This window comes from Lepeophtheirus salmonis, chromosome 14 (genome assembly GCF_016086655.4).
Source record: "Lepeophtheirus salmonis chromosome 14, UVic_Lsal_1.4, whole genome shotgun sequence".
NCBI lineage: Eukaryota > Metazoa > Arthropoda > Copepoda > Siphonostomatoida > Caligidae > Lepeophtheirus > Lepeophtheirus salmonis.
In genome coordinates, this window is record NC_052144.2 from 1514066 (window position 1) to 1541851 (window position 27786).

Sequence of the window (27786 nt, forward strand, 5' to 3'; positions counted from 1 at the left end):
TCAAAAATGATATTAATTGTAGAAAGATTGGCAGTAGTTGCAACTGGAGCCTCTATTAATGAAAAAATATTGGGTATCCCTGTAATTGAAAGAGCAACTGGTGAACTATATGCTAATGCTACAGAACGAGTTGAATATATATACAGGGAGCGGGGATCAAATTGTCGCCAAACTATTTTTCTACAAAAAACAACACAAAATATACATTTTTTAACTTTTTTATTGAAAATCAAAACTATGACGAGCATATAGGTATAGAGTAGCCATTCATTCGATATAACCACCGTTGGCATCAATAACGGCCTCTGAACCGGCCACAGGCTCTTCTGACCATCTCATTGTCCATGTTGCTGAATACCTCCTTGATGGAGTCATCAGGCTGGCCTTGGTGCTATAGGGATGTATGTTGGTATGTCTCTCGACATAGCCCCAGACAAAATAGTCAAAGTATTAATGTCGGGAGAGTTAGGAGGCAACAAATCCTTGGTTACGACGTCAGAAAAGTTCTCAGTTAACCACTGCATGGAGATTTTGGACACATGGGAGGGTGCTGAGTCCTGTTGCCACACCCATGGCAGCCCAGATCCCTCGCCATGGCCTTGGCGTGTCCTCTAGCTTCTTACAGATACGCTGAACAGTCCGTAAATTCACTCCTAAGGTTGAAGCAATCGTTGAATTGGAGATTTCACCTCCATTATTAACCAATGCCATGACTACGGCGGACCTCGAAAGCTCCTCGTTCCACTTATAGCTCTTCATCTCCTCATATAATGACGGTATGATGCTAACTGAACTACTTATCGTCAGCTGACAAGAATAGCTTTCCTATTTGGTGACCGGTTTTTTATTTGATAATGACGTCTTCTAGTTATCAAGGTTTAAAGTAGGCAACAATTTGATCCCCGCTCCCTGTATATATAATTATCCGCTATGTGTTTTGATACAACAGGATAAAATACTGGAGTTAATAGAGGAGCATGTCTTCTTCTTGAAAAAGCTCTAGAAAATCATCTTCTTCATTTGGTCTATAGGCATTATATTGGAGAATTAATAATTAAATTTAAATTTCAGTCTATTTTTGGTTAGAGTACAAGTCAACAATATGTGGCGTTTGTGGAGCTTTAAAAAAATGGGGTGAAATAAATAAAGAATCTGTAAAAACTTTGGATATTGAAGAAGATTCAGTTTTGATCATCATGAGTGATCAAGCCAAGGAGTTATATAATTTAGTACTTAATAACAAATAATTTTCACAAGATGATTATTTGGAGTATGACCTTACAGAAAAAAATTCGCGTAGTATAATAATATTTCAGGCTGAATACATAAATAAAATTCACATTTACTTGCTACAATATTGGAGATACAATTACAATACTTAACACAATAATTTTTGGATTTAGACGCTTACTATGAATTTAAAATACATTTGACAATGATTTGCTCTTCTATTTGCTCCAGGATCACTATGTCTCCTGCATTTCCTATTTTCTAGCACATTAACAGAGGGACCATAACTTTTAACTATGAAATTAGTTACTAATCTGTGTTTTTCTTCAATCACTTTACTCGTACAGATACTTATAGTGGATATTATTAGATTTATAATTAATAATTTATTGTGTATAATTAATTGTAAACTCCTATTATCCTTGGAGAGATATTCAGGGATTTTTTTCCCCACAGCAATTTTAAAGTGTGAGGCGTACTCACTAAGGTGTCAAAAAAAAAAAAAATTTTGCTATCATGAAACTTGTGCTATTTTATTATGAGGGTTTTCAATATATAACTAACATTACACAAGTCATACTGATATCTTAAAAATTCAGCCAGCCTTGAGGCTTAAAGATTTGCTCGATTTTGAAGTAAAAAATTGCTCCAAACTTTATGGTTTTAGCACATGAGAACTTTACATTTCAGTAAATATGACTAATTTTATGGATTATATTAATTTGTTTGAGCTATATTTCCATTCTGATACTACTAAAAATAAATATTTTATTTTATAGTCTTCTAAACTATTTTTTCTTTCATATTTTAGGTTAATTTTGTATAATTTAGGCCTTTTTCTGCATAAATATACTAGTTTGAGTTATTTATATCAACTTCAAAGTACAATATGGGTAAAGTTAAACCTGCTACTAGAAACTGTAGGCGAATAAAGCTAACACAACTAGCTCTTCTGTAAGTTACACTTTGCGATTTCCTCATACAATTAATAACTCCTTGTAAAAGTTATAATCAGTAAGTGGAGCTTCAATTGATAAAGGTGATTTAACCCAATGAGACCCATAAACCATAAATCTTTCTAAAGTATTGATAGCATCATTATTGTTTTTTAGTTGTTCACAGTAGAAACTACTTTACTTGCATAGAGTTAACAGGCCATAAAACGAGCTCTATGATTAGCTGCTGGTTTTCTGACATGTCTTAACTCTGATAGGTTTCCTAGTTGTATCAGAATGAAAATATAGGCTTTAAAAAAATATATATATAATCCATAGCATTAGTCATATTCACTGAAATATAAAGTGTTCATGAGCTGAAACCATAAAGTTTGTAGCAATTTTTCCCTTCAAAATCAAGTAAATCTTTAAACTTTTAGGGCTTGCTGGATTGTAAAAATATTTGTATGATTTTTGTAATGTTATTTATATATTGAAAAACCTTGTAATAAAACAGCATAGGTTTTATGATACCAAACAAGTTTGTTTTTTGCGACACTTTAGTGCCCACCCACCTATATAAGTCGGTAGGCGTGCTTCCTCCCTCTATAAATCTATGTTCTCTCTACTAAGTAATTAGATCCTATGTGACTATTATAAGTAAAGGTGAGGCAGAAATTCTACGCTTGTGTTTTTTTCATTATCAAGAGAAGAAGGAAAATTTAATGTCGTCACTGTTGATACACATAGCACTCTGTCCTATATAATTGTAAAGTAATAATTTTACAATGCATACTTAATTCATTTAAGGCAAAACAAATTATATGAATAAAATTAAAATTCATTAATAGTACACAATGGTAAACTTAGGGCATGCCAAAAAGTATAAAAAACAAAAAAATTTAACTTCATATCATATGAAGTTAAATTTTTTTTAAAATATAAATCATATGTTAGCAACATACATACAGGGTGTCCACGATAAATTGGAACTATCTTAAAATTCAACCTGCTTGATAAAAATGGAATTTGGAGTGTATTTGTTAATATGAAAAAGTTAGACATGATATTAAACAATAAATTTATTCAACATGTCCTCCCTCAGCAGCCACCATCTTCTCTATCCTGCCCCTAAAGGATTTGTATGCCCTGATGACTTCCGCGGAATCAACAGCATTCCACTCCCTCGTAATAGAGCCCTTCAGGGCCGCGATGCTCTTGTGGCTGACCTTGCACACCTCCCTCTCCAACTTCCCTACCAGTAGTAATCACACAGATTGAGGTCGGGTGAGTTGGATGGTCAGGTGTTGCAATCCCAGAAAGTGATGTCGTGGGAATTGAAGAGGTTCGTGGTCCTCATGGCGATGTGTGCGGGCACTGAGTCTTGTTGGAATATGAACTCCCTCCCAGCGGTCGTATCCTTCATCCAGGGTATGATAAACTTCTCCATGACTTCGCAGTACCTTATCGCGTTAACCCTTTCCTTGGGATTGAAGAAGAAAGGAGGCATCACCTCACTGGTGCTGCAGATGGCACCCAGGGTCATCACAGAGGCCGGGAACTTTGTGGTGAAGACCGCAGGAACTTCTTCTCTCTCCTTGGCAAGCCACCTGCCATTCTGGACGTTGTAGCTTCTGTCGACAGTCCAGTTCTTCTCGTCGGAGAAGATGATTCTTCCTCCATGGCTCTTCAGGTCATTGAGAAGACGCTTAACGTTGGTGAGCCTGGTGGCCTTCATGGATGCCGTGAGGATGTGTTGTTTGGCCATTCGGTATGACCTGTACCCGAGGTCCTCATTAACAGCCTTGGAGACCAGCTGCTTGCTCACTCCACGGTTTTTGGCCAACCTGGACAAGGAAGTCCCAGGCGAAGCCTTTATGGATTTCCGGAGCCCTTCAAGGAAGCGGGGAATGCGGATTCGGTCACTTCTCATGTTGTGGGTCTTGCGGCAGACCTTCCCCTCAACTTCCCAGGCATTGAAGACCCGGTGTTCTTGGGGTAGTTAAGAAGCTTGTAGATAGCAGTGGGCTTGTGTCCCGCACGAGCCAATTCGAGGATGGCGTCTCTCCTTGCTTGTTCCATGATGGCTATTGTTTGTTGTCAAAACACTTGTGGTGGAAGTTATTGGGGAACATTGAAACTCCTTTACTCTCCTTCTTTTTGCCCTTAATTAATCAGGAAATGTGTCACAAACATACTTAGGGTAGTAAATTGTAAGCTTTTTTGGTAATGAAATACGAGTTGACGCACACGACAAGCGAATGCATTTATATTATTGATTTTAACAAAGTTCTTGAAAATTAACTTTCTAGGATTATGACATTTTTAAATTTTATAGGAATATTTTAAATTGTTTCCAAATCTCAATCTAGTCGGAGCTAAGTTTTTAAGGAAGCTATGTATATTTTTTTAAACTATATTTGTAGTTATATTCTTAGGAGCACATTTACTAAAATCTACCATCACCACTTTCTCTTTCTAATTATTCTTCTTTTTTTTCTCTCTCTCTCTTTCTATACCAATCAATTATCAAATACTTGAAGAGATTCCTAAATTTGGAAACGGTTCGATTAATATGCAAAATCTTGAATTTGAAATATAGGATAGGGCAGTAAAGCGTGGACTCGTGAGATGCATTTAGAAATACATCAATATTTTTATATTTTTAATAATAGATAAAAAAAATAATGTATACAAAACATGTAGACAAAGTTTTTGTAAAACTTTTTTCACTCAATATGGCCTCTTCATTATCAATCACATCCTTTACACCTCCCCTGAACACAATGCAGGAGTTGATGACAATCTTTTCAATAATCCACTGCTGTTCCCTAAAATTTTGAAAAAGATAATTTTTTGGAAAAAAATTTAAAAATGTGAATTGAAATATTAAATTTTATGAAAAAAAAATTCAAATAATTAAATATTTTGAGGGGAAAAAATCAAAAATCCATAGCACAGTCTTTACACGTCATCCGAAGGCCAAAGAGGAGTTGATGACAAACCCCACTGACAAGTTGTCCCATGCAGCCCCTATGGAGGACTTCCGTGACTCTACATTCGGGTGTGAGATCCTATTGGTTTCCCTCTCCAAAGTTATTGAAAGTTCAAGTAGGTTCAAATATGGCAAAGGAGGGGGTCATATCTCTTTAGACCAGAATCGAGCCATGTTATCTGCACAGAACTTTTGGCACTTGGCAGACGTATGTGATAGGGTACTGTCCTGAGTTTGCGTGGCGATTCTTAGTGGGAACCTCTTTTTATTTCCATCTTCAAACTGAACAAGAACTTTATATCCACTTCATATCATCGTGGTATTTTCCATTTTATTTTATTTTTTATATAGGCCAACTTAAAAACCAGGATTATAAAACACTTAACAATGTCCGTAATCTTCATCACATGAACTCCAGCATCTAGAAGATCTGAGATGCGCTACCTTTTTCCTTGTAACTCGCTCATGATGATAAAATGACTAAAGTATTACTATAGTTTGTTTATGTGAAAAGGACGACAGAAACAGAATATCAAACAATAATTTCTAAATCTTTTCATAATAATGAGAAAATAAACATTATTTAACAGTCCACGTTTTGCTGGTTTACACTCTACATTAATAGAAACTTTTAGCATTGATACATTTGTACAATGCTTACCTAAAATAAATTTGAAAGAGAAATAAGTAAATAGTAATTCTAAGAAATCGTATAATTAAAGTTATCTTGGTATAACACTGATCCAACTATGAAAAAGAGTTTCATTTTTCATAGGTAGCCAAAATGTCCTCCTTTGGATAGTCGGAGTACCCTGATCTGCACCTTGGCGAACAACAAGTAACATCCATTGTTTTCCATTAACTACGAATACATTTACTTTCACAATGGTTTAGAGGTATTGAGCGCTAGCGAATTTTGATCCACTAATAATTAAATACATAATTTTTATTCCTTTCAGTAAGTCCCTCTTTTTAAATGTTACTGTATAAGTTTAACAATGAAATCTATAGCTATAGACTTCCTTGATTTATCTTCAAAAATGATGTTTTTCCACAACAACAGGTTCCGTGATTTGAGTATGTGATCCTCCAAAGAGTATTATAACACATCTCATCTAAAATAAACATAAAATTCAAAATACAAATTGACGTCACTTATTCAGTAGGAATGAGAAAAAACTTCAATTTTCCTTTTGGAAAAAGTGTCATAATTAAAGTGTTTATCCAACAAATAAATGTTGTTTTGGGGTGAACAAAATTCTACACCCAACATACATTGCAAGAACCTATTTATATTCATTGATCAAGTTGTTTTTGACATTTGTAACCTACCTACTTCGTAATTAAGTAAGTTGGTTCTTTATTCTTCGTTTCACGTTATTAGAACAGTCTTATTATATATTATAAATTCAAATGGGTTCTAGTTCTTATGCAAGCTCCGAAAACTTGAAGATTCATATTGAAAGTGTTCAGAAGAAAATTAAAAAATTCAAATGTACTTACTGTTCCAGTTCTTTTACATTATCTGGAAACTTGAAAAGACATATTGAAGGTGTTCATGAGAAGATAAAAAAATATCAATGTGCTTACTGCTCTAGTTCTTTTACACGATCCGGACACTTGAAGTCGCATATTGAAAGTGTTCATGATAAAATAAAGAAATATAAGTGTAGTTACTGCTTTAGTTCTTTTGCACGCTCCGGACACTTAAAGGCGCATATTGAAGGTGTTCATGATAAAATAAAGAAATACCAATGTAGTTACTGCTCTAGTTGTTTTACACGCTCTGGAGTCTTGAAGAGGCATATTGAAGTTGTACATGTGAAGAAAAAAATACCAATGTAGTGACTCCTCTGGTTCATTTACACAATCCGGACACTTGAAGACACATATTGAAGCTGTTCATGAGAAGATAAAAAAATTCCAATGTAGTGACTGCTCTAGTTCTTTTACACGCTCCGGAGACTTGAAAGCGCATATTGAAACTGTTCATGAGAAGATTAAAAAATTCCATTGTGGTTCCTGCTTTATTTCTTTTACAGAACTAGAAAGCTTGTTGAGCCATTATAAGACTCATCATAGTTAGACATACACAAGACCAAATTTTCTAAGATAGAAAAATATATTTATATCTAATATATACATATGTATTACTTAAAATGTATTGATATTTCCCTTTTCGCTTCAATGTGTATGGGGTTTGTTCAAAGTGGATGTTCCCATTGTACACAATTTTCAATTGTCTGAAAATGTTAATAACAGTATTAACTTTGAATATAGTACGTTAATAAAGACTTATTCTTATAGTTTTTCGAGGTTGATTTTTAATATTTACAGATCCTGTCTCCGAATCTAGCTATTTGAAATTTTGCAACTCAAAATTATAAATTAAGAAACTTATTCTCTATGTTCCAAATCCATTTGAATTCATGTGTAAATTTTTACTCTACCGAGTTCATGAATTAATCACATTAGTATTCAAAGATCAATTGGAGAGTAATATTTGATATTAGTTAATTATTTGAATAAAATTTACTACATAATGATCTTGTACTAACTCGAACTGAAGTTAATGCTTTATTTTTTAGGTAAAATTCATCATTTTAAATAATTAGTTAGGTAATATTTTTAACATTTACATTAGAAAACCCTTGAATGTAAATCTACTTTGATTTTGAATTGTATAAATTCAGTCATATTATCATTTTTTTGCTCAAGAACAAATTTTTGGGATTTCAAATATCCCAAAATAAAAGATTTATTAAAATACCACGCGATTTTGATTTAAAATTACAATTATGACAAATACTATAGTTTTATAATTATAAAAAGTTCATATGAGTTCACCAAGTCAAATTTATCATCAAAAAGGATATTTATATACATAAATAAAATACACATCTACTTGCTAAAATATTATAGATACAATTACAATACTTAACACAATAATTTTTGGATTTTAACACATACAATGAATTTATAATACATTTCACAATTATTCACTCTTCTATTTGGTCCAGGATCACGATGTCCCCAGCGTTTCCTTTTTTCTAGCACATTAACAGAGGGACCATAACTTTTAACTATGAAATTAAAAGCTTCCAAGATTACATTATTCAATCAATTTAAAAATAATTATATAATTTTACTAGGCATACTACTTATAAACAAGGTCCATTGTATATATTAGTTTTTCTCTATCCTTATTGATGAGGAAGAAAGCAAAATTTGCAAATTTTAACCTATTGGTATACGAGACACAAGGAGAAATATATTTCTCAATTTTCGTAATCCTTTCTTTAGGTTTCCATATTATAGTCTTCCTACCGAAGAATAACTTTTAAATAAGAGATTTGAAGAGGACCATTTGAATTATGCGTCTTCAAATCCATTTGACGAATTGTGCAAATACACTCAATTTTACGAGTTTATGAATTAATCATATTAGTATTCAAAGATCAATCGAAGAATAATATTTCTCATTAATTAATTATTTGAATAAAATTTATTCCATAATGATCTTGTACAAACTCGAACTGAAGTTGATCCTTTATTTTTGAAGGTATTTCTATAAACCCTTGAAACGGTATATAACATATTAAGTGAATGTCTAATTGTGTATAAAAAAAAGCATGTTTAAAGCTTTAGTACTCCCTGACTAAGTTAATGTCTTCTAAAGAGACTATCTCTAATTCTGATTCGTTTAAAATTTAGTATATGCGGTTTGAACTTCTTTTGCACAGTTCATTGTTATCACGACTTTTGACTAAGATTCATCTAATGTAATTTAATAAAAGTCAACATTTGGGGTAAGGTTATGTATTTTTCTTTATATTTAACTACAAATCCAAACTATTCATTAAAACAATCATTCATAATATCATAATCATGCTTTAAATAATTATAAAAGTTATTTTAAAACAAAAATCATCAAAGAAGGGTATTTATATTCTATATTTTATGATCGAAATTACGTGAATCCTGAACATAATTCATATACATAGTTTTTTGTTTACTTTTTATTTCATCTAAAGGACTCTAGGAAAGGATGTAGTTGCTCTCAATTCTTCTTAAAATTAGAAGCTGCTAAATGTTCCTCCAGACACGAAGCCAGTTTGAACTGGCAATCTCCCCCTTGTGAAAAGAGAATATTAATAGCGATTACGTCACAACAATAACATGATATAACTCGGTTTTAGGCAAGGACATCTTTTCGGAAGCTAGTCTTCCTTGTGTTTTGATTGACTTGTTTATTTTTCCCTTAACTGCTCTTTTCCTAGAGTCCTTCAATTTCAAACATTTGTCTCCTTATTCCCTGTTGGTCTCTTTTATGTCTACTATTTATCTTGCAAAAAGATGTTTATTCACAAACACAGGTTGCGTTATTTGAGTATGTGATCCTCCACAGAGAATTATAACACATATAAATAAACATAAACTACAAAATGACGTCACTTATTCAGTAGGAATGAGAGAAAACATCAATTTTCCCTTTGGAAAAAGTGCCATAATTAAAGTGCTTATCCAACAAATAAATGTTGTTTTGGGGTGAACAAAATTCTACACACAACATAGATTGCAAGAACCTATTTATATTCATTGATCAAGTTGTTTTTGACATATGTAACCTACCTACTTCGTAATTAAGTAAGTTGGTTCTTTATTCTTCGTTTCACGTTATTAGAACAGTCTTATTATATATTATAAATTCAAATGGGTTCTAGTTCTTATGCAAGCTCCGAAGACTTTAAGAGTCATATTGAAGGTGTTCAGAAGAAAATTAAAAAATTCAAATGCAATTACTGTTCCAGTTCTTTTACATTATCTGGAAACTTGAAGAGGCATATTAAAGATGTTCATGAGAAGATAAAAAAATACCAATGCGGTTACTGCTCTAGTTCTTTTACACAATCCGGACACTTGAAGACGCATATTGAAGGTGTTCATGATAAAATAAAGAAATACCAATGTAGTTACTGCTCTAGTTCTTTTGCACGCTCCGGAGACTTGAAGGCGCATATTGAAGCTGTTCATGAGAAGATAAAGAAATACCAATGTAGTTACTGCTCTAAGTCTTTTTCATACTCTGGGGACTTGAAGAAGCATACTGAAGCTGTTCATGAGAAGATAAAAAAATACCAATGTAGTTTCTGCACTAGTTCTTTTTCACACTCTGGAAACTATAAGAGGCATATTGAAGCTGTTCATGAGAAGATAAAAAAATTCCAATGTAGTGACTGCTCTAGTTCTTTTACACAATCCAGACACTTGAAGGCACATATTGAAGGTGTTCATGAGAAGATAAAAATAATCTCTTGTAGTGACTGTTCTAGTTCTTTTACACTCTCTGGAACCTTGAAGAGCCATATTGAAACTGTTCATGAGAAGATTAAAAAATTCCACTGTGGTTCCTGCTTTATTTCTTTTACAGAACTAGAAAGCTTGTTGAGCCATTATAAGACTCATCATAGTTAAAACATACACAAGGCCAAATTTTCTAAGATAGTAAAATATATTTATATCTAATATATACATATGTATTATTTAAAATGCATTGATATTTCCCTTTTCGCTTCAATGTGTATGGGGTTTGTTCAAAGTGGATGTTCCCATTGTACACAATTTTCAATTGTCTGAAAATATTAATAACAGTATTAAATTTGAATATAGTACGTTAATAAAGACTTATTCTTATAACTTTTCGAGTTTGATATATAATATTCACAGATCCTGTCTCCGAATTCAGTTATTTAAAATTTTGTGTCTCAAAATTATAAATAAATAAACATATGCTCTATATTTCAAATCCATTTGAATTCATTTGTAAATGTATTTTACTCTTCATTCACTCATTGGTAATGGTTATTGCTTCAAGAGTATCAAATGTACCTAATTAGTCAAAGTTATATTATTTTGATCCAAATCCAATAAACTTATTGTGTAAATATCTCCAACTTTACTAACTGCCGGCTCAATTAACATTACATAAAATCAATTACATTATTTTAATTATTCTGAATTCATGTCTACTGAGGTTTATCGAATTCCCATAAAGTCATAATAATGGATAATGAGTGAGCCGGGAGTCAACAATCACATTTATTTACCCACGGAGTCAGTTTGGAACACAAAGAATATCAAAAATGTATATTTATCTATGATTTAAAGTTTCAAATTTGTAGCCAAGATCTCTAAATATTAAAATTCAAACCTCCAGAAACTATCCGAATCATACTCTACAAATTAAATTTTTAGTCCCTAAAAGGATAAATAAACATGAACAATTTCATTAAAACTTCACACATCTAAAAATAAATTATTCTTAATTTAAATTTTGGAATAATATTTTTTGTGATCTTGGCTCTAAATCCAACCATTTGAATTATGCGTCTTCAAATCCATTTGACGAATTGTGCAAATACACTTGATTTTACGAGTTCATGAATTAATCACATTAGTATTCAAAGATCAATTGGAGAGTAATATTTGATATTAATAAATTATTTGAATAAAATTCACTAGATAATGTTCTTGTACAAACTCGAACTGAAGTTGATACTTTATTTTTTAGGTAAAATTCAACATTTTAAATAATTAGTTAAATAATATTTTTAACATTTACATTAGAAAACCCTTGAATGTAAATCTACTTTGATTTTGAATTGTATAAATTCAGTCAAGCTATCATTTTTTTACTCAAGAACAAATTTTTGGGATTTCAAATATCCCAAAATAAAAGATTTGCTTAAAATACCACGCGATCTTGATTTAAAATTACAATTACGACAAATACTATAGTTATAAAAAGTTCATATGATTTCACCAAGTCAAATTTATCATCAAAAAGGATATTTTCCCCCATAATAGGTTGTGTGATTTGAGCTTGTGCTCCTCCAGATAGAATCGAGCTCTTAAAACTCATCAATCATCATAGAGAAAGAAATACACTCTTTGGATAAAATCAAAGATGACTTGAAACGCTAGTTTTTAGTCTTCCTTGATAAAATAAATTATAATGGCAGGACTATATTGGGATATATAATTCTCTTTGGAGGGATATTCATAAAAGGATTTATCGAAGAACCAAATGATATGTTTTTTCCCCACAGCAAAAAATTATATTAAAGATATGAATTTCATTAGAAAAACACGAAGACAGCCAAAAAATAATGAATCATGGAGAAAAAATTAAAAAAGTAGGTGCATTGATGTAATTTTTGTATGGGTTTTGTAACGCTCTAAATAAATCGAATATATATCTTCCTCTCCTGAGGTCTTTATTTCAACTACGCGCCTACACAGAGACATGTAAATAGAACGTCTCGTTATGCAACGGGCGCCGAACTGGTTCGGCGCTTTCGAGCCATCAGTTATAATTACAATGATATGCTGTATTTTTATTTATATTGATTCAGTTGTTGGGATATCAGAATGAATTGAATCGTTCTTAGAACTCAAGAACGATTTATATCATAAATCTTAGCACATATATACCTTTGTATATATATACATGGTTTTCAGTTTTCAAAACGTCATAAGAGTAAATAATGATTTTTATTTACTAAAATTTATAATTAAACATCTGTAAGTTTTACAGTTTATATCTTTTTTTTTTTGCTATATTTTTTTATGTAGTATTTTATATCGTGTAAAGTATATTTAGTTGAAATACATGCAGGAAGGCAATCATATATTGGGGTGGAAGCTTCTGCAAAATTTTTTATAAAGCAGCTTGTACAATCATTCCTTATGGAAGATAAAAAATGATATATAAAATGTTTTTGTCCCCCCCCCTCCACGGTATGGGGATGTCAACCATGCATTGAGTACGACAGATGGCCAACATTCAAAATTTGCGAATCCGCCCTAATCCAGGGTTCGAGCCCCTGCACGTGCTTCCCTATTTTTGCTTTAAATTGTAAATGATTTTTTTTCTTCATAAATGACGACTAACTTAAATAATATATATTTATTTCATTAGAAGAACACAAAAATATTTTATTTTAAATAGAGTATTTAAACCCTCCATAACTTCCCTTTACTAAAAATCTGTTATTTATTTTCAAATTAAGCATCACAAAAACCCTTTGTACTTTAATATACTCAATACTAAATGAACCATTAATTTCTTACTGATTTTTTATTTTGACAGGGGCATAAATACAAATCAATCATAAACATTGCCCACTGAAAATATGAAATTTATGATATATACACCATAAAGGAGCAAATTGAATTTATTATGGGTTACCACACTGTTGGGCCTAGGAGGCTGAAACTTTGGATGGGTGCCTCTTTTGAACTTGGTCAAGCTAAAACGCAGTGCCGCTTTTTGGGGAGGTCAAATATTTTCTTATTCTATACTCGAAACGAAAAAATTATTTTTTGAAACTCAAGGAGACTAGATCGGAGTTAAGTTATAAATCAAAAAGTTGCTGGCGTCTCAAAAAAACAATTTTACGAATATGCACGTATTCTAAATTTATTAGAATCAAAAAAATTATGGACAAAAAAAAGGAATTAGTGAAAATTTAATTTGGGTGGTTTTTTTTTTGTTATTTTTCGGTGCAAAAAAAACGTATTTTCAAAGGAATATTGGATTTGTAGATAAATAAAGTTGACAGACATTTGTCTGGAGATTTGTTTGCATATAAATTTGACTAATAATAATTGATGTTTAACTGAAATATCTTTCATTTTCTGAATAATTTTTCAAATTTTCTTGTCAAACATCAATATTCAATTTTTTAAGAAGAAAACGAAAAAAGATGCATTAATAATACTGATTTAAACAAAGTCCTTGAAAATTCAAATTCGAGGAGTATGACGGTTTTTTATTTTTATCAGAATGTTTAAAATGTTTAACAAGCTACATCTAGTCGTCAATTCGACAAGGAATTAAGTTTGTAAGGAAGCTACAATAATGTTGTCTGCCTTATATAATCTATCAAAAATGAATGCTGTTTAAAAAAAAAAAAAATATGAGGTAATATTCTCGAGAGTAGCAATTTTATAGAGTAACTTTCTATATTTTTAGCGCCAATATCAAATTATCTAAGTTATTAAAAGTTGAGGTAAAAGTTCCCTTTACAAATAAAAATATGAAATTTGTACAGTTTAAAAGCCCATTGACTATATTTATCTCTCTGAATTTTATTTGTTTATACCTGCACTAATAGGAGTCCTTTTGATCTGCAAGCGTAAATAATCCTGAGAGTCTTTGCTTCAAGATTACCCAGGCTCAAATAGAAAACAATCTTGAAAGGAATTCAATTTTTTCCTGTTCGATAATGGCAGACTCAATTAATTCTTTTAGAGTAGCAGAGGTTGTGGAAGCTGAAATGGAGGCCAAAGTCATTGACGAAAACAACTCGTCAAGAAAATTAAATTATCTTTCTAAAATGAAAAAAAGCTCAGCACCTAATCTTAAGAAATTAGTTTCTGATGGAAAAATCCAAACTAAAAATGAAGATATTATAAGCTATTTCCATTCCGGATTCCAGGCAATTGTTGGGACTGGAAGACTTCTTTTTACAAAAAGGCGAAAAATGGTGCTGAATCATGAACAACCCCAAAGGTAAGAAATTAAACACCAATTTGAGCTTTGTGCTCAAAAAAAGGAAGTTTTGTTGCCGCATCCTGTATAAGGTTGAGTGATATATAGAAGGAGTGGAAACGAGTGAAAGGACCATTAGTCTATCATTAGAGGCAAGACTGTAAGAAGAAAATCCCTTCAATTAAATTGGCGGGTTATTAATTATAAAAAATACTACAACCTGAGGCTCATAATTTGGCTGTGAATGGAAGCAAATGGTCCACTAAAAACAATTATACATTCTGTTAGTTTGTACTTACGAGGGCCGCAGTATAATCCTGCTGGAACACATAGTTTTCCTCTGGCTAGTTGGACTTCACCCAAGGCAAGACCACCTCCTTGATGACGTCCAGGTTCTCATTTACCCCAATTTTCAAGCCTTTTGGAACCAATACGGGGGCATTCAGTTGTAGCTATGCTGGGCACAAAATAAATCGGCAATACTTTGTCGTTTTGCCTCCATCTCGACAATGGATAAAACGATTTTTGTCAGTTGTTTCGTATTTGAACGCTAATATTCACCGAAATATTGTGCTAAAAGTCTTGAAACTTAGTTCTCAAATGCGGCCTCCCTGACACTATCAAAGATGAAGTCACGATTTCCTGTCATACAGGTGATATGGTACTACTTTATGATTGGAACGCGGAACAGAACGCAGAACGGAACGTAAATAATGACTGAACGCTGAACGAAAAAAAATAAAATTGAACGGAACATCATAATAGAGGAAAGCTTATAAGCCTGAGTAAAGGTAATATCAAACATTAACAAGGGGAGATGAGTCTAAAAATTTAGGCTGTCCAAGTTCGATTTTCAAAAATGCAAATATTGTACTCACACACTAAGATTGGAAGGGAAGTAACAGAAATATTATGTTAAATTTAATATTTTTGTGCTTTCTTTATGAAATGAATATATATTTTTTTAAGTAAGTCATAATTTATGAAGAAAAAAAAAAAATTTAATGCAAAAATAATACAGCCCGTGCAGGGGCTCGAACCCTGGACCGTTAGGTTAAAAGCCTAACGCTCTACCAACTGAGCTACACGGGCTTAGATGAGAGAGACGAGGAGCTAAAAATTTTTAAAGTAATTATCTAAAAATAGACTCTAGACAATTTTCCCTCATTTTTTTTCTTTTTTGACATGAACCTTCATTTTTCATAAATTATATTAAAAAATATTAAGACAATTTGCGTTTTATTTTATAATGACATTCCTACAGGAATTGTTTTATCTATCAGAGTGAGATTAAATGTAATTATGATCACAACAGATCATAATTACATTACTATAGATCAAGATTATGGGGAACCGACTAAGCTTAGACCATAAAGAAAGAAATATATAGAGATGACAAGGATTTTTTCTTGGCTTAGACAGAGAACAAACATTCTGACCTTAAAAAAATAGTGTACAGCCGTTGTAATGTGTGTAATTGTAGATATGTTCTAATCCGAATGAAAAAATCGAACTTGATTTGACTTGAGCACATCTTTAATTATTTAAATCATCATCGTACTGCTATTTACAGGAAGCTTTATTTAGGTTTTTCAATTTATGGATGTTTCGGCGATATTAATTTACTTACAAATAATCGGCAGATTAAGAACGAAGGAAGATTCAAACCATTATTACAGCAATTCCTTCAGCACTTGTAAATTATAATTAATATATTTGCTTTAGTTTTTTGCTATTAGATTCTACAATAATATCTAAACAGCTAGTTGTCTTAATATTCATTGGTTTGAATTATCATTTAATATAATCATCATGGTTCTACACTGTTATACCTAGGGCTGCTCAAATAAGAGCACTAAACCTGGCCTTAGCTTCCATAAATTTTCTAGAGGCCCAGGTCCATCAAACGTATGATAAACTATCTAAATTTGAATTGTATCCCACCCCATAGGAGTTTGAATCAGAAAAACGATGTTTTTATTCTAAGGATCCGTTATGGGGACAAATGGATTTAGATTTCGAATAATTAATTAACTCCATACTGAACAAAAGTACCGAACCAATCAGTATGGATAAGTAACTATTGTGCAAGCTCTCAAGGTATTTTTTTTTTGAAATTTTATATGAATTTTTTGTCCAATGAGGACTAAAATAAGTATTTCTTTAAATAAATAATTGTTTTCCCAGGTTTGACAAAATTATTTGACTTCTATGACTCTAAAAAAACCCTTAATTGAGTTCTTTTAAAAGTGCAGTATCTCTATTTCTTTTAAATCCCCGAGTTCGAATAAAATATCAAATATACACCCATATTATACGATAAATGTGAACAGCTGAAGGCAATAAAACAGCCTTTTGCATGCTTTGTCATCTCTATCTATGTATTTATTTCTCTATGGTTCATACATACAATAAAAAAAGGTAATGTCATTTGGTTATATTTGAATCTATGTATGTGTTTTGTTTTTGGTCTGAATTATTCCATTCAGTAGCGTTTTAATTTTAAGGATGGAAGTTATCTTGTATTGCTTTCATGTAAAAAGTGGCATATTGCATGAATATACCTTCGTTTGATAGTTTTGGTACAAGATGTCACTCTATATTTGCATATTATTTACAAACTTCCCTAAATGTATGTATAGTAGACTGTACCGTAAGGACAAAAGCTTGGGATTGTGTATAGAAGGATAACATTTTAGTCATCTAAACAAAAAGTAAAACCTTTAATCGTCCAAAAAAATCTGTAAAATATGAGGGGAAAAAAAGGATTTTTTTATGTTGTACCTTTAAAATTATCGAGTTGAATCGAGATACAGAATATATATTAAATTAAGGATTGTAGATTAGAAGTATATATTTAACAATATTCGGACAATATTAAACTTATTTGCCTCACATTATGAGTATTTTATTGCTAAAGATGCCGCAAGTAAATGGTTAGCAAGTTTGTAATATTTTATTATCACTTCTAGAATTCCTTCATACCCAATAATCATACAAACTTTAAAGAAAAAAAAGCTCCAAAATCAGTCAAGGTGGATTGGGCTAAAAAAATATTGAGCTTTGGGCTACGAGGTGTCGAGCCAGCTTGCGGGACAATATATGAGAATCTATAAAATAAATGTATTCCAATATTTACTCATGAGGGCTGAATTTATTGCACAATCTGCACAATCAAATCCCGATCAATTTAATAATAAGGCAATCATTTTGAGCTTTACATATATATTGATAAACTTACTTCAATGTGTTAATGACTTTTCGAGCCTATTTTTTCAAGTTCCAATATTAGAGTTTGGTTGATTAGACATTTTAGGCGTTGAACATATGTTGGTACGAAATCAATCATAAAAACACACGATCTAAAAAAGATATTTGTAAGTGTGACAACCACAAATAATCAATAACGTCAACTTCAGCTTATTTTTCATGGGGGTGTCAAATCGAAAATGAGGCTATCGATTAGTTGTAAGTGAATTATTTTAAGTTAGATATAAATGTCTGACTCAAAGGTTTGATCCATGGGCTTTTAAGACTTGACAAAATAAGGTTCGAACTTTCGGACTCGGGCCTAGAATGAATCTACCTCTTTTTTAAGCCAGCTCAGGTTTAAAAAAATTAAAAATTGCGCTAATTTTGTCATTTCTGCCCGTACATAATTTTTTATTTACCATATCTGATATCATTTTTATATTATTCTTGAAGAGGAACAATAAGTATAAAATAATCACTTGTGAGTGAAACACGAAGAGTAACTATGAGGATTTGTTTAGATTTAATAGTATAACTCCTTGTTGGACACGGTGTAGAACTGAGGATAAACATCGGTGCTCGCAGCTGATCTAATAAAACGTCAAAACAGTATGCTGATCTTCTGCCAAATATCAGGATGACCACATTAATTTTAAATCTTACTCTGTATTAAGCAAGAACATAGGCTAGAAAGTACTCATTTTGGATCCTTAATTGTAATCCAAGTCCAACAGGGACTGAGAAAAAATACTCCTTTCATTCTAGAAGAAAAAAACAAGTACTAGATGTCTACAGGGAGCGGGGATCAAATTGTCGGCAAAATATTTTTCTACAAAAAACAACACAAAATATATATTTTTTAACTTTTTTATTGAAAATCAAAACTATGACGAGCATATAGGTATAGAGTAGCCATTCATTCGATATAATCACCGTTGGCATCAATAACTGCCTCAATACGGCCTCTGAACCGGCCGCAGGCTCTTCTGACCATCTCATTGTCCATGTTGCCGAATACCTCCTTGATGGAGTCCATCAGGCTGGCCTTGGTGCTATGGGGAGGTCTGTTGGTATGTCTCTCGACATAGCTCCAGACAAAATAGTCCAAAGGATTAAGGTCGGGAGAGTTAGGAGGCAACAAATCCTTGGTTACGACGTCATAAAAGTTCTCGGTTAACCACTGCATGGAGATTTTGGTCACATGGCAGGGTGCTGAGTCCTGTTGCCACACCCAGGGCCTGTCTCCAGCCTCCAAGGACCTAGTAGGGTCATCCTCAACCATCTCCTTCACCTTGTCGACAAAGTCGGCATCCCTGACCTTCCTGTCGCCACCCTCCTCCTTGGGTGCCCTCTTTATGGTGGCATCAACATCCCAGGTGTCCTCTAGCTTCTTCCGGATACGCTGAACAGTCCGTAAATTCACTCCTAAGGTTGAAGCAATCGTAGAATTGGAGATTTCACCTGCATTATTAACCAATGAAATGAATACGGCGGACCTCGAAAGCTCCTCGTTCCACTTATAGCTCTTTATCTCCTCATATGATGACGACATGATGCTAACTGAACTACGTATCGTCAGCTGACGAGAATAGCTTTCCTATTTGGTAACCGGTTTTTTATTTGATAATGTCGTCTTCAAGTTATCAAGGTTTAAAGTAAGAGACAATTTGATCCCCGCTCCCTGTACATATGCTTGAAAAGAGAACAGCTTAGCTTTAATGAGATTTCATTAAATTAGTTGCAAGCAGCTGTAATATGAAAGAAATATAAACAAATCCCACACTCACCAGATTATCGATCATTCATTTTAATCTGAGTCCCACAGGGACTATATGCGGTTTACTACATGTATCATGCATGACCGCGATTTATTATGCAAGAACCAATTATTAAAAAAAAAAAAAAAAAAAAAAGATTCGGACCCACAATTCCTGACATCCCTCGTATATACAAACTGGGGAAGCTCAAAACTTACAGTAGCATGATTTAATCACGATAAACGTTATTTTTATAGAATACTGAAAGTACAACTAAAAATTAATTTTTGATATTTTTAAATATTAGATAAAGTAAAAAGTTTTGAGACGTTTTCGCTAGATGTCTTTATTGAACTAATTCTCATGATTAATATATTGCATCAAAAAAAAATCTTAGAGTATGTTTAAAGGTTAAGCGTACACTTAAAAAAAAAAGTTCAATTACAGTTTTGTGTTTGGTGAAGTCTGTTGAGCGTTCCAAAATGGAAGTAAAAAAAAGGAGAAAATTCGATATATTCTTCAGTATCACTACGATCAAGGAGAAACGCCGGAGCGGCGGGCAAAAAAAATTTGTGCTGTCTATGGATCCATTGCAGTATCAAATACAACAGCAAAGCAATGGTTCCAAACATTCCGTTCTGGTAATAGGAACGTGAAAAATGTCAATAAAATAAAGGAAATCGTGGAATTGGACCAGCATGTGAAGACTTATGCAATTGCTCAAGAACTGAAAATTATCTGGAAACCCGTTTGGAACCATCTAAATCGGATAATCCTAATTAAGTTAATTTTATTGTCAAAATAAAGCGAAAAAACGCCCCTACTTCACAAGCTATAACATCCTTGACACCCCTACGGACAGATGGGCAGCTCTCGGCGATGAAGACCGTATCAATAGTGTACCACACTGTCAAGATGGCAGCTGGGAGCGAATCTTAATTTGGATGAGAGGTGCGGCAGTCATTTTTTTCCAAGACTGCAAAGTCCCGGTTTTTGTCCGAGCTGGGCAGAAGCCATATTCTTGTATGGGGATTTAATGGCCTTGTTCATTGTTGTAGGTAGTCTAGAATTCTAACGGTCTCTGTTGCTCTACGGGCACCAACACCGGCGTTTTGTTGTTTCTCCGACATTTTTACAAATGGAGGCATGTGAATAAAACAAAACTTGTTTATGCTAGTTTCAGCTGTCGTTTAGTAGCGTAGTCTTTGTTGAAAAGGACGGGGATAATTAAAATGGCATTAAACAGGGCGTTCGCAGGATTATATATATATAGGGGAGGGGACTATAGCCCCTCCAGCCCACCCCTGGCTACTGCATGTGTTGACTCCCCACTCTGGGGGCATAAGACAAAAAGAGATATAAAGAATAGAATATGTAATATGGAAACGTCTTCTCTTTCAGCATGAGAGATATGAAGAAGAAAAAAGAGAGTTGATTGTGTTTCTCCATTCTGGTTGATGGGCCTTATATATTGTATGTATATAGTTACATGGATTATATATTTATATGGAGAGTGAAAAATTAAATAAAAACTTTTCAACTGTCATTCAATATGAGAAGGAGCAAATTGTTATACCCACCCATTTCACTACTCTATGATTTTCAAATAAAAAAATAAACATCATCTTCAAAGTAAATAGTAAATATATAAGATATTATTCTTATTTTAATTCATTTTTTTCTTTAGCAAGACTTGATTTGTTGAAGCTGCTTCGATTAACATTGTTGTCTGCAGTCTCAAGTAAAAAAAAGTAATGCAATCATAGCCTTCTTCTTTTTTATTTTTTAAAATCAATCTCCGTCATAATATCGATTATCACTGATAAATACAATGGTCCAGGCCCAGTACTAGGATTTGTCTTTGAGAGGGGGGTCTTGCATGAGCCTGACTGTTTTCTTTAACTCTTCCGGATCCAGTTTGACAATTTTGACAAACCCTTCTTCCTCTCCCGCGTTTCGGACTTTCTGACGACGTAGACAGTGGTCCTAGAGACCCCCAACTGGTTGGAGTACGCGAATGGAAATTGTTCATCGCGTTCAAGTGTCCTATTCTTGACTTGTACGTAAGCTAAAGAACTCAGGTTTGTTTTGTTTAGTAACTAACTGTTCATACTTTAATATATCGGAATATGAATTAACTTCAAGAACTCACACTTCATAAGTTATTTAATTAGTAAGTGCTCCGATTTCAATGTAACACCCGCTGGAAGAACATGATTTGAGGTCCATATCAATTGATGTTCCTTTTTCATATACATATGTGGCTTTAAAGCTTAAATTTAGTAATACACTTGAATTTCTTTAAAAAAGTTTTGAGACCTTTCAGTCACATCAACTCCAATTGGATAGTTTAAAATTATTTTATGTTATATAAAACTTATAAAAAACTTCTTCCTTAAGGGTTTTTGAAATGGGAGGAGAAGGGGGGATCCACTTTGATAAAATTGTTCAAAAGCACGGAATATATACAGTAAAGGAGAATTGCGTAATATTTTTAACATTACAACTGGATGAGAAGCATAAATTATAATTTTATCCCTGATAAAGGGATTTGCTTAAAAACTTTCCGTAATAGGTACGATTATATCCAATTACATGAATGATTGTTGGAGTTTAACGAAGGCCAAACAGAGAATTTTAGTAATGGGAAATGCGATTAGTCAATTGTGAAAGTGAGGCGGATAAACTATGCATACTTATAAAATAAAGGAATATAAATAACACATGAGAGGAATTGATTACTCTTCCCATCAGCTGACAAGCTGTTAGTATTGACACACCCTCCAAATAATTAACACAATCAATCAAAAAATGGCCTCACAATGATAAAAAGATTCAGAAGTAGAGACTGCTCTACTTCGTGCGGAACACACACCAACAGGGATACTTTACAATAGAATGCAGGTAGACTATTCACAACGTCAAAAAGACCTATAACAATCTGGGCCCACCTTCCCAGATGCTAAACCGCTCGACTTTTCCTTCTGGATGCATATCAATTTCAGGGACTGTTGGAAAAGGGTACTGAATCTCAAAGCTCTCACGTCTTCCGTTGAAAAGCATTGAAAATGTAGGACCCCCAATTATATTATTACTACCTGAAAGAGCTTCCGGTGGTTCATCGAGGACATTATCAATGGAAGCTACTTTGAAGATTAGAACTGGAAATACATTTGCCAACAACTGTACAAAGTAAACTTAATGTAGCTTCCCTATTTTCCGAAATAAACCTTGTTAAAATTCCAGATTCAAAGTATCTAGTTTTCAATTTCGTATCTGGTAGAATACAACTGAGTCTCCCTGAAAACTGGAAAAACAGAATCAAATCATAGTTCGGAGGATTAATGACAGAAAAATTTACAATCCTATTAAAGATTTCCGCTAATTGCATTTTTTTTCTCGAGACACTCTGAGGACTGTGGGAAGATATTCGACGACACAATCCAACCTCGTCTTTGTAGATTTCCCTTTTTTAACAATTCCAAAACAATTTGTGAAATTAAACGTAAAAAATTTGTTAGGTTTTGTTGAAAAAATTAATTCAGCGATACTGCTTTTTGGACTTTCACGAAGAAACAAAGGAGCTACCTCAGAAGGCACAGTAATCCACTTTGTTCTGTAAAACACAAAAGCACTTATTGTGGAAGGGACTGCCTTGTTGTTATCAATACGTCATTGGCCCGGGATTTTTTGGTTTTTTTATATATTAATATCAATGAAATGAATCATAATAAATAAAATGGGAATTTCAATAATTTTTTTAATTCGCATTTTTTTTCTCTCGTTCCTCTTCTTTTTTTTTTCTTCTTATGGTCAGCTTATAGACTTTTTTCATAAGATCTGTACAAAAAGGAGCTATATCCTTGAAATATTTTGGTGGCCTTATCTTAAATTGACAACCCTATAAACCCTTTTTGAAATAAGTTTTTATTTTAGGTGAAAGTTTAGACTTTACAAATGAGATATTTCTAAACTTTCTTGATTAATTATTTTTGAAACTATAAGCCTTTGAAGAAAAAACACCATCTTTCAACTTTAAAGAAAGATAACTCGATTTAAAAACATGACAAAGATACTTTTAAATTAGGTTTTGAAATACAGGGTTTATCTTATCTAGTGGTAGACTTAATTTACATTTTAAGACATCGGAAATTTATTCATTGATTGTCTTCAAACTCGATGAGAGATAGGTTGTGTGGCTCAAGATTCCTTATGTAAAGTTTCGACTCAATTAAAATCGAAACAAAGAAGAAAGAGTAAAATGGAGCAACAAAGTAGTGAAGGTAGGAAGCTTCTATCACGTGGCATGTTCTCCATGGTCATATCCAAGGAGCTCAGGTGCAGGGGTAACATTTATTATCGTGCCAAATACTTATTCACCGCCACCTTGGTATTAGTCATTGTGGCCGAGAACAGGCGAAGTATGTTCTTCTATTTTTGTGGAGGGGAAGGCTCAATGCAGATTCTACCATCAAACTTCTGGATAAGAAAGTGCTAATTTGGTCCAAACAAAAGTACGGGGACAGCTTTGTTTTCACTCACGACGGAGCTCCGTGTGTACACGCTGCTAAGACCCAGGCCTTCCTGAGAGACAACTTTCCGGACCTCAAAATGTGGTTGTCCTTCTCTGTAAACACGAACCCCTTAGACAACTCTATCTAGACGAGTCAGGAAGAGAGGATGTGTGCTACACCTTACAGGAGTGTTCAGTCTTTAGAGGCTTCCATAAAGAATGAGTGGACCAAGCTCGAGTTTGACTGCATAGTCAAGTCCTCCAAGGGATTTAGGGGTCGTATTCAGACAATTATTAGAGTTGAGGGCTCATATAATCAATAAAAGTTGTGCCGAGCCCTATTTCCAGATGATTTTGTTAAATAAATGTACATACATTACATCTAATTTAAATTTTAATCTTGAAAAATTGTAAATAATAAAATGTGTACCACAAGCCAAGATTAACTCTGTGTAACAGACGCTATCTTCAACACCAACGTCTCATAAAAGCTTTGTATCTTAAAATAGTGAAAAATACCAAAAGCTTTATGGGCTTTTTCTGAAGAACCAGAGGTTGATGTAGCGAACTCGAGATAGTATCCATATTGGCTGAAAAGCCCTATAAAATGAATTGAAAAAGAAATATATAGTAAAAAATGTTGTTGCCAAGTTACAAAAGGGAAATCGTTCATTTTCATGAAAAAGAAACTAAAAAGCTTACTTTATGCTATTTTTTAAATCATATTTCTATTATACAATGTATGTATTAAAAAAATGATATCGTATAGAACGTTGTTGATTATGTCCGGATATGAAAGGTTAACTTTTCTTATATTCTGATGATGTACGTCTCGATTAGAAAAACAATGATTAAAACGCATTGATTTAAAAAACGGAGAGAGATATATACATTAAACATCAAATAAAAGTTGTTCAGAATTTTGAGTTTCGTACGTAAGATTTATATTTAATTCTGATCAGACCAGATTCCTGGGCTCTGGAAGGCAAGTTTGATTTTTGGCTTATAAGTTGATTTTATCTTTTTTGACTTCTTAATTAACATCTGACCATCTCTGAAATATTGGACTGTCTTGCTATATGCTTAAAAAATCATTTGGAGTTTTCTCTTTTGCTTGATTATATTTCAAGATTGTTTGTATGTGGAAATTTAAAAAAAAATGGAAACTGAGTTGTTACTTTTATTTGAGTTTGATTGCACGTAGAAAGCCAAACAAATTGTACGTCTATTCATCTTTAATTCATATGAATCCTAATGGAATTCTTAACCCCTCAAAGTTCATTGCACAAAAAATGTTCCGGATACAGTTTTGTGCACAAAGCATTAAATAATAATGAGAAGGGTTTCTTTATAATTACTCTAAAAGTTTAAAGAAAAGATATTTTCATATCCTTTGATATAAGGGTACAAATGAAATATAGTTCTCCTTTAAGGGAAGAAGAAAAAGGATACAGGAGGAAGGGAAATCTGATGAACAAAGTCATCAATTCTTTGATAATGATAAAAGAAACTAATTAGAAATTGGGATTAAAGAGAACTTTATCAAGGATCTTTAATCATATGAACACTTTGATTTAGGAAGTTAAAAGGAAATAAAACTTGAAAATGGGGATTTGATTTCATGTAGAAAAATTAGATTCGGGATTGACTCAATAACAATATTTGTAGATATAATTAGCGTTTTAAATCGAAAATATTTTGGATATATGAAAAAAAGGCCGTCTGCAACAATATATTTCATTGGGGGAAGGGAGTAGGTTTTTGTGTGTTTTTTTGAAAAAAACACCCAAAAATTTATAATTTTTTGAAAAAAAACTGAAAAATGAAGTATTTTGGAAAAAAAACACCAAAAATCTATAGTTTTTATCCAAAAATGATTTATTCTTGCAAAAAATTCTAAAATCCACTGCTATTTACAGAAAAATTAAATTTTTCGGAAAAAAATTTCAAACATTTCATTTTTGGGAAAAAAATTCAAATATTACTTTTTTGGAAAAAAAAATTCGAACATCTACAGCTGTTTCTTAAAAAAATTCAAATATGTAATTTTTTGAAAAAAATCAAAAATCAATAGTTATTAACAGAAAATTTAATTTTTTCGAAAAAAATTTGAAAATTATAATTTTTTTTTTAAATTTCAAATATATAATTTTTTTTTTTAATATCAAATATTTAATTTTTTAGAAAAAAAATTCAAGAATCCACAGTTATTTCCCAAAAAATTCAAATATAGTTAGTATATTAAATTTTTTGGGAAAAAAAATCAAAAGTAGCTATAAACAGAAAATTATATTTTTTGGAATAAAATTTGAAATATTAAATTTTTTGGAAAAAAGTTTGAAATATTAAATTTTCCATTAAAAAGCAAAAACTCCTTAATATGGGGGGCTACAACACCTCCATCCCACCCTCTGTAGGAGTCCCTGAAAAAAAGATTTGCAGAATGTTTTGGAAGAGAGTAACTACACTGTCTAATGTTTCAATAGATTACCAACTAACAACTATGACAGGAAAGAAATATACACAAACTTCCTTCCATATCAAGTTAGAATATAGGTAGAAGATTATTCCATTTTTGATCTTCAATTATATCCGGAGTCCAACATGGAGTGGCGGTTTTAAGTAAGTTTTTTAAACGTAAGCATTTCCGATATGTATAGAAAATTAATATGGTACCCCTGACATTTTGAAGAATCTTTTGGAAGAGAGCAACTTAGCTGTCAAGACGTTTAATTCGATTAGCAACTAGCCGCTTTAAGAGGTAAACCAAGGATTTGGCCAGGGGATTACTTCATTTTCGATCCTCAATCATACTCTGAGTCCAACTGACAGTTAAAAATAGCATAGCAGCTTAGCTATAATGACTTTTTATTAGATTGGCAACACCTATGAGAAGAAGGAAGTAAATACAAGCTTCACTCGGTAACAAGCAAGGATAAAAGCAGGGGATTACTCCGTGTTTGATCCTCAAATCTCATCTGATTACTCATTGATTATTAAACGAGCTTTAACACACGCCTATTTCTCAAAATTATATTACTTTTCTTGTCTCTAATCTATCAACAAAAAAACCAAAAAAAGTACAAATCACATATTACTTTGATATAATTCAAATATCAATTAGCTTTAAGTAGTATTCAATCCAGATGTTCATTTTTTTATAAAGTCATTTGAGGAAATTTCATCAAGATTTATTGGAAATGTGTCCATTTTATGACTTAAATTATCATCTTTGAGCCCCAAGATGGTGTATCCTTCAATTATGATACAATTTATGACGTCAGTACAAATGTTTTATTGTAGAAAATTGCGGAGTACACAAATAACCTTTTCTTAAGTCAAGGATAAACTAATAATGCAAACCTTGTTGACATGTGTCCAACAGAATAAAAAATATATTAGAGAATTCATTCGGAACTAAGAGTTTCTTTTTTATCATGTAAATAAATTTAAAGTCATTTTATGCGTGACGTTTTCTGCTTCAAATACTTTAAAAACTCCATATTATTCAAACCATATATACTATGTACTCAAAAATAACTCAGAAG

General features: G+C 32.4%; 1 long non-coding RNA gene and 2 other non-coding genes across 3 annotated transcripts; 2 read left to right on the forward strand and 1 right to left on the reverse strand.

Annotated features, from left to right (window-relative positions):
* The first annotated feature begins 6348 nt into the window (after window positions 1–6348).
* On the forward strand, window positions 6349–7469 carry LOC121129612 (uncharacterized). Its single transcript, XR_005868458.2, has 2 exons — window positions 6349–6507; window positions 6585–7469. It is a non-coding gene; the product is annotated as an uncharacterized lncRNA (long non-coding RNA).
* A 1801-nt stretch (window positions 7470–9270) lies between these two features.
* On the forward strand, window positions 9271–10966 carry LOC121129611 (uncharacterized). Its single transcript, XR_011783653.1, has 2 exons — window positions 9271–9807; window positions 9885–10966. It is a non-coding gene; the product is annotated as an uncharacterized protein (transcript).
* Window positions 10967–15735: 4769 nt separating this feature from the next.
* On the reverse strand, window positions 15736–15808 carry TRNAK-UUU (transfer RNA lysine (anticodon UUU)). Its single transcript has one exon. It is a non-coding gene; the product is annotated as a tRNA-Lys (tRNA).
* Between the last annotated feature and the right edge of the window lie 11978 nt (window positions 15809–27786).